This window comes from Eutrema salsugineum, unplaced genomic scaffold, assembly GCF_000478725.1.
Source record: "Eutrema salsugineum unplaced genomic scaffold, Eutsalg1_0 scaffold_17, whole genome shotgun sequence".
Taxonomy (NCBI): domain Eukaryota; kingdom Viridiplantae; phylum Streptophyta; class Magnoliopsida; order Brassicales; family Brassicaceae; genus Eutrema; species Eutrema salsugineum.
Window position 1 is genome coordinate 703,091 of NW_006256852.1, and position 7,246 is coordinate 710,336.

At 41.3% G+C, this 7,246-nt stretch overlaps 1 non-coding gene across 1 annotated transcript; it reads left to right on the forward strand.

Moving 5' to 3' along the window:
- The first annotated feature begins 353 nt into the window (after positions 1–353).
- On the forward strand, positions 354–460 carry LOC112087667. The gene has a single exon (XR_002900213.1). It is a non-coding gene; the product is annotated as a small nucleolar RNA R71 (small nucleolar RNA).
- Positions 461–7,246: the final 6,786 nt, after the last annotated feature.

Sequence of the window (7,246 nt, forward strand, 5' to 3'; positions counted from 1 at the left end):
GTGCTCCTACGTAGTTCACATCTTCTTCTTGAAATGCTTGATTAATGTGATCAATATCACTAGGTCCTTCCTCTTCTGCGCCATTGTTGGTTTCACAAGCATGTTTGCTCTTCAGAAGCTGGCTTACCATGTTCTTCAATTCGGTTATCTCCTTGTTGTCTGTTCCGGCTTGCTTCATCGATCGATCATATTCAGAACAGTCATTGCTATTGGCTTGAGCCAAATTTTCGATAAAGGCTCTTCCTTGGGTTATCGTCTTTTTCCCAAAATCTCCATTGCTAGCTGTATCAAGTGAAAGTTTGTATGTTGGTTGCAAACCTCGGTAAAATGTGCTCAGCAGGCTTGATCCATGAAATCCATGATGAGGGCAATCACGTTCATACTCCTTAAAACGTTCCCAAGCTTCATAGAAAGATTCAGTTGGCCCTTGTTGAAAGGTTGAGATCTTCGTTCTCAGATTGTTCGACCTTGACTTAGTGTAGAAGTGGTTCAGAAAAGCAGTTCTACATTCTTCCCAATTAGTAATCGATCCTGCAGGCAAAGACTTCAACCAACGGTGAGCTTTATCTGCTAATGAAAAAGGGAACAACTTACACTTTCAATAGTCAGGTGGAACTTGGTTTGTTCTCATCATGCTGCAAATTTCTTCAAAAAGCTCGATATGGTCCATTGGGTGCTCAGAAGGAACTCCATGGAACTGGTTTTGCTTCACCAATGAGATGATTTGAGGCTTGACTTCAAACTCATTCCGGTTTGGAAATGGTACTTGAATCGCAGATCGATTCTGAAAATTTTGAGTAGGTGCATCAAAGTCAGCTATGCGATGGTTCCTGGCTTGTCTTCGGTGTTGATTTGCTGGCGGAATGGGGCGGTGAACGCGTTCATTCGGCTGCATTGCTGGGTGGTCACCATCGGCTACATTGATGGGTGGATCAAGGTCTTCACGTCGTTCTCTCTCTCGGTTCTGGTGGTTTCTTGGAAGAACCTCATCCTCATCTCCATCTTGTCGAGCATGATCACCTTCTATGTGATCATTCTCTTCGTTTTCTCCATGTTCGGACCCTTCTTGGTCCATATTTATATTTCGATTAATAGGATCTCCAGGCTGGTCGTCGTTGGCCATTCCTTGCGTTCTTCTAAGTCTTCGAAGTTCTCTTTCGTGTCTGTCTATCTCATCTAGAATTGGAATGTCTGCTGTAGGTCTACGCCTGGTATTCATGCAATTCAGAGAAAGACAAAAGAAGGGAAAGATAGTTCAGAAAAAACTTTAAGAAAGAACTAGAGATCAGGTGTCTAGAACAGAAGTTAAAACAAGAAAAATAGCAAAAGGCAGAGAAACAAATCCCCGGCAACGGCACCAAAAACTTGATGCGTGCTCGTGTCAACTACGTGAGGGAACAAGTTTTACCCTTAACAAAACAAATGAAAGGCGCAAGTGCACAGCTAATCAGTATGTAGTATTTAGGGATCGAATCCACAGAGATTTGTGTGCCTGGTATTCTTCTACGATTTTTAACTTTATGTCTAGTGATTGTGGTGTGTGTTGTGGGTTGTAAAGTTTTACCCTAATTGAAATCAATAGCCGCAAGTGCACAGCTGATCGATTGTAGTACTTAGGGATCGAATCCACAGGGAAAGAGGATCTTTTCCTGCAAAAAGCCTTTGAAATAAGTTAAAGTAAGGAAGTCTAGAACAAAAACGGTTTTGTAAGGGTTTGGTAGTGTGTTTAAAATCTAAAAACGAAATATTAAAAGAGAATACGAGAATTAAATAACTTAATAACTAAACTTAATGAAAATGACTAAAAATGATAAAAACGGATATTCTAATTCTTAAATGAAAATGAACTAAAAAGGAAAGACAATATTGAACTAAAGCTTTAAAGAAAATCGGTGTAAATCAATGGAGAAGAAAGCGTTGGGCTTCAGGGAAGTTTTCTCAGGGGTACGAACGATTCAAAACATTGCTAGAGAAGAAATTTTGTAAGATCTTTGCTTAAACTTTTCGAACTGGAGTCACGGACGTATGAATACGCCACTGTCGTGATCATAGACAACTATCTCTCTCAACCCTGACCAGTAGGTTTCCACTCTGGCCCTGGAAGAGAAGAGATGCATTATGTTTAAGACTCGTCCTAATTCACAAATCGCCCATAGGTAGGTTTCCACTCCTATGTTTTTTTTGCTCTCCCAAACTAGATCTGATACCTGATGAACACTTTCGTGTCACCAAGCATCTGGATCAGATTGTAGTTCATGACGCTACTCTCATGCAGTAAAAACGAATTCAAAAGAAAAAGTTCTAAGATTCAGCTCAATAGCCAATGGAATCCTCACCGAACGTATATATCCCCATCGAAAATCCCTTAATCCCAACAATAAAACTACTCAGACATAATGAACGAAATCAAAGACATAGTATTAAGATGTAGAATAGAAATCGAAATTGAAAAATAAAGAACAAGGGTTCAAGAGAACAAATCTCTCTCTCCCTAAAAGCTAAAGCAAAAACAGTGAAAGTATGAAGTAAATAATTTGGTTCTCTAAGGTTACACGATTTCTAGGGCTACTAAGACATGTATTTATAGTGCTCAAGACCTCTCTGGACGTCACTTAGGGTTTCTCCAAATGTGGGCTTCAGAAATGGGCTTTTTGGGCTCGGAGGTTGAAGGCCGCGGTCGGGACAAGTGTGACCGCGGTGGATGAGTGGTTTGCCGTGGTCGGGATGCTCCTGACCGCGGGAAAATGCTTGTTGGCCGCGGGTGGAAGTGCTTGCCGGCTGGTTTACGGGACATCTTGCTCTTCGCGTATCTTTTGATTGAACCGTTGGATTGCCAAGCTGTAAAGTGCACTGGAAAGCTGATACTTCCATATTTAAGGTCTCAAAATTTGAGCTGGATCAGACGGTGAGAAGGCCTTCAATCAGGGGTGAACTTCTGATGGTTTGACTCTGAGCTGAAATCTGGTTTTCTATCCATTTTGTTAAGCTTTTCCCTAAGTTTCCTGAAAAGAGTCTTGGAACTACAAATACTAGAAAAACGTAATAAAAGTACTTAAAAGCAATTAAAAACATAGAAAAAGTATTTCAAAACGATCCATAAAAATGGTCAAAATACGTTGTTATCAACTCCCCCAGACTTAAACCTTTGTTTGTCCTCAAACAAAGCAAAAGTCTAAACTGGTTAAGTGAAAACAAAAATAGGAAATGCACAAATCTCATAGACATGAACTCCTAAACTAGGACCAAAGATAGTGCATCAATCCACAACTTAGTCTAGAAAATTCTCACTAATGCACAAGAGATACTAGTCCACTTTTTCCGTCATACAAAACTTAAACAATTTAATTCTTGATTTCAGTCAACTAGCTCTCTACATTCATTAAGTTCAATAGTGATTTCTCATTAAAGACATCATCCAGGGTAGACGGCGTTTGGCATTAAAGGGCTATTTAAGTGGTGGAGTTAAAGTGTTTCGGGTTACCTGAAGATCTGGAGGATGCAAGATAATATGCAAAACCGCAAGAGAGATAAGGACCTGTTGATGACCACAGTTTTCAATCACTTCTTCTTGCCAAATGTTGTTGCATAATCCTTCCTCCTTTGTTGTAAACAGCTGTTCCCCCAGACTTAGATTTTTTCCGAGAATCAGAAAACAATCTCCAAAACTCCATAAAATCAAACTCTAGTTGCCTTGGGACTTAAAATTTGACATCTCTAGACTCTCTAAGGCTTTTATTTCCTTTCTTTTCTTATTTCCGGATTTTTTTTTTTTTTTTTTTTTTGAAAGGAAATGCCTTTTAAAGAGAGAGAGACTAGAGGACGAGATTGTACCAAAATTTGAGATTTTTCTAAGGCAAACTGAGCTTCCTCTTGTGTTGAATCCTTCCGGGAACTTTTCCGGCAAATCGCAGGTCTCTGTCCTTGGTGACTGAAAACTGCGTCATTCCTCTTTCTCTCCAACGTTTTTGCACTTATCTGCATATAAGACAATAGAAAACAAGAGTGCATGTAGTTTGAAAGAGGATTGGTTAAGGTGGGGAACTAGCTAAAGATGAACTAGCCATTCAGGATCAACAGAGAGTGGTAAAAAGATAAAGGAGTCCTGAATGTATGATTCGTTTCCTTGGTCTAATGCTTCAATGAGAAAATTAAGTCCAAATTAAGTCCAAATAAAACAGAGCTAGTGTATCCCTTCATCTAAATCGAAATCATTCAAATTCCTCTGGGGTACTTCGTTTCAAATGTGCTTAGCTACCGCCTAGTCTAGTCCTAAATCATGAATGAGCATGTCACTAGGAACAGTCTAAAGCACACAATCAACTATCATTGATTCATCTTCACCATTCCCTTTAAAACGTATTTTGTTTTGAAAACCGATTTTGAAAAACTTTAAGGAAAATGAAAAAAATGTAGATAATGCAAGACTCATGAAAGAAAAGTGGTTAGAAAGGGATGAAATCCTCCCCCAGACTTAAATCACACTGTCCTCAGTGTGAAACAAGTCGAGATTGGATGAGAAAAATGCATAGATAATCGAATTGGTAAGGACAAAGAGAACTTACCTGGATCCGGGATGCTGGTGGAGATGAACCGCATTCATTCGAAGGGGTTTGGGAAGGTGATTAGGTGGTGATGAAGGTGGTGGAGGGTGATGAATGAGGTGGAGGGTGATTGGTGAGGTGAAATGAGGTGAAAGGGGTGGTTTGGGTCGGGCTTGGATGTCAACGACCAAGTGCCGCGGTCAGGGGCTGCACGACCGCGGCGAACCATTGCTTGGCCGCGGTCAGGACTACGCGACCGCGGTCGATGGTAGGTTTCCCGCGGTCAGAACATCTGCGACCGCGGGGGCTTATTTCGCGGCCTCTTCCTGCTTCTCCTTGGTTTCTGCTGGGCCGAGCAGTCAGGTACCATCCTTCTTTTTGGTATTTTCGGTTTTTTTTTTTTGATTTTTTTTTGGCTTTTTTGTTTTATAAGAAACACCTGAAACTAAGAAAAAGAAAAAGATCAAAAGAAAAAGAAAGAAAAATCCTAAAGAAAACAATACCTAAATGGGTTGCCTCCCATTAAGCGCTTTTGTTTTAAGTCGTTTAGCTCGACTTTTGGTATTGGACGTGACTTATTCCAATGAAGAAGACCTTGTCCTGAGACAATTCTTTTTTGACATCTCCTTGCTTTGCTTAGCAGGTTCTTCGTCACTCCAAAGTTCTTCTTCAAACTCTTCTGCTGCAGAACGTTTTCCTGCTTTGCTGTTGTATGGGACAGCTTCTGTGAAGACATCTTTGTCGATATTAGCAAATGAAATCCTCCGGTTTGGCCAGTTCATTATAGCTCCGGAAGTTGCTAGAAAAGACCATCCCAGAATCACTGGATATGTTGCATCTCTCGTTTCGACAATGTAGAAGTCGACAGGCACTATGCAATCTCCTATTCTCAAAGGAATTTCATGAGCTATTCCTTGAGGTGTTGCATTAGAATCATCAGCTAGGCTAATCTTTGCTCTAGTCCTGCGCAGGTGTTTGATACCAAGTCTCAAAGCAATTGCCTTGGACATCATGTTAAGACAAGCTCCAGAATCACATAGCACGTTTTTAAACATCTCTCCTCTAATAGAACAAGAGATACGAAACTGACCTGTAGTCTTGACCATATGGAGAATTCGAACTTGCCTTTCTCTGTAGGTGTTGGCTGGTGTCTCAAATGCAGAATAGGATTCACAAAAGAAGGCTGCAGCATCATATTCAATGATTGAATCAATGTATGGCATCTTTATCTCGCTGCACGTTTGGTCTTCTTGGATTGAAGAGTCGGCTGAATCTTCAACACATTCCTTTGCCATCATACAAGGTAATGATTCATGCAAATCTGGTTCTTCATCTGAAACTTGGATTTCTTCTTCCTGAGTTGCTTTTTTAGGTGCTGGAGGCTGAAGTTGGGACATAAGGTGTATTATTTTCCTCTCAAAACCCGGAGGAACATCTGAACGACCAACTCCCACGGTCAGAGGAGTCGCGACCGCGGGAAACAGGGCTTTGGCCGCGGTCGGAAAGCTTGGACCCGCGGCTCCGGATGAAATCTGCTCATAGTCCGTCTCTTCCTTCTTGTACTTGATACGGACCTCTCCAGCTTCTTTATTGGGTAGACTAGCATCATATGAACTCATACCAGGGCGTTGTTGTGCATCTTCATCAGGATTTTTGGGAGATTTCTTAGAAAACCTCTCAATTTGCTCAATGTTGGGTATCTGCTCCATTCTTGCATCAATCTCCTGTGCTTTGAGCTCGAGTTTGTTCAGCCTGTGCTCGATCTCTTGCAACTCTTCATCTGTCTTCTCTCTATACCAGGAGGCAGATTCTCTGACTTCTTTAATCTCCTGTTTTGATTCGACAATATCACTCGAGTTTTGTATGATGTCATACCCTTGTCTTGTCTGCTCTGTTGCGACTTGGTGGATCATCCCAGCTACTGTTTGTGAGTCCTTGTGGGTTTGCTCTTCCAAAACTCGAATATGGTTGGCCATATCATCGAATTTTCTGTTGAACTCTTCAGAGATTGAATCAATTTTCTTGAGCAAGGTGTTTTCGGTGAGGATCTGCTGATCAAGGAATTGGTTTATCATCCCTTCGAGGCGTCCCAAACGTCTGCTGATCCTCAAGTTGTCCTCTTGCTGAATAGGGTTTTGAAGTGGAGGATTATAGGCGTGTGGCTCGAAGTAGGTCGGAGGGGGGCCATAAGGATCTTCCCGGCGTCGAACAGTCTCTCTGCGCCGGTGGTAAGGGTGGTTTGGCTGGCTGTATCGATCCATGTAGCTAGGATTTCGGACTTGGTGTTCTTCTCTGCGTCTGGTGGCTTGAGGAGTGCTATAGAAACCTTCCTCATTTTGTTTATTTCGATTTATAGGATCCATATTTTCTGAAATGGAAACAAAATAACCGAAAAATGGAAAGTTGCAGAAAAAGGGTTCTAGAGTCGATTTACTAACCTTTCTCGGGGTTTTGCAGAAAAGAAAACGCGTGTCTTCTCCGGCAACAGCGCCAAAAACTTGATTGTTGTGTTGAGTTGTGGGTTTTCAAGTTTTATCCTAATTGAAATCAATAGCCGCAAGTGCACAGCTGATCGATTGTAGTACTTAGGGATCGAATCCACAGGGAAGGAGGATCTTTTTCCTGCAAAAGCTTTGAAATAGGTTAAGTAGGAATTGGTAGTGTGTTAAATCTAAATGAGGGTTTTGGTGGTGTGTTTAAGACGT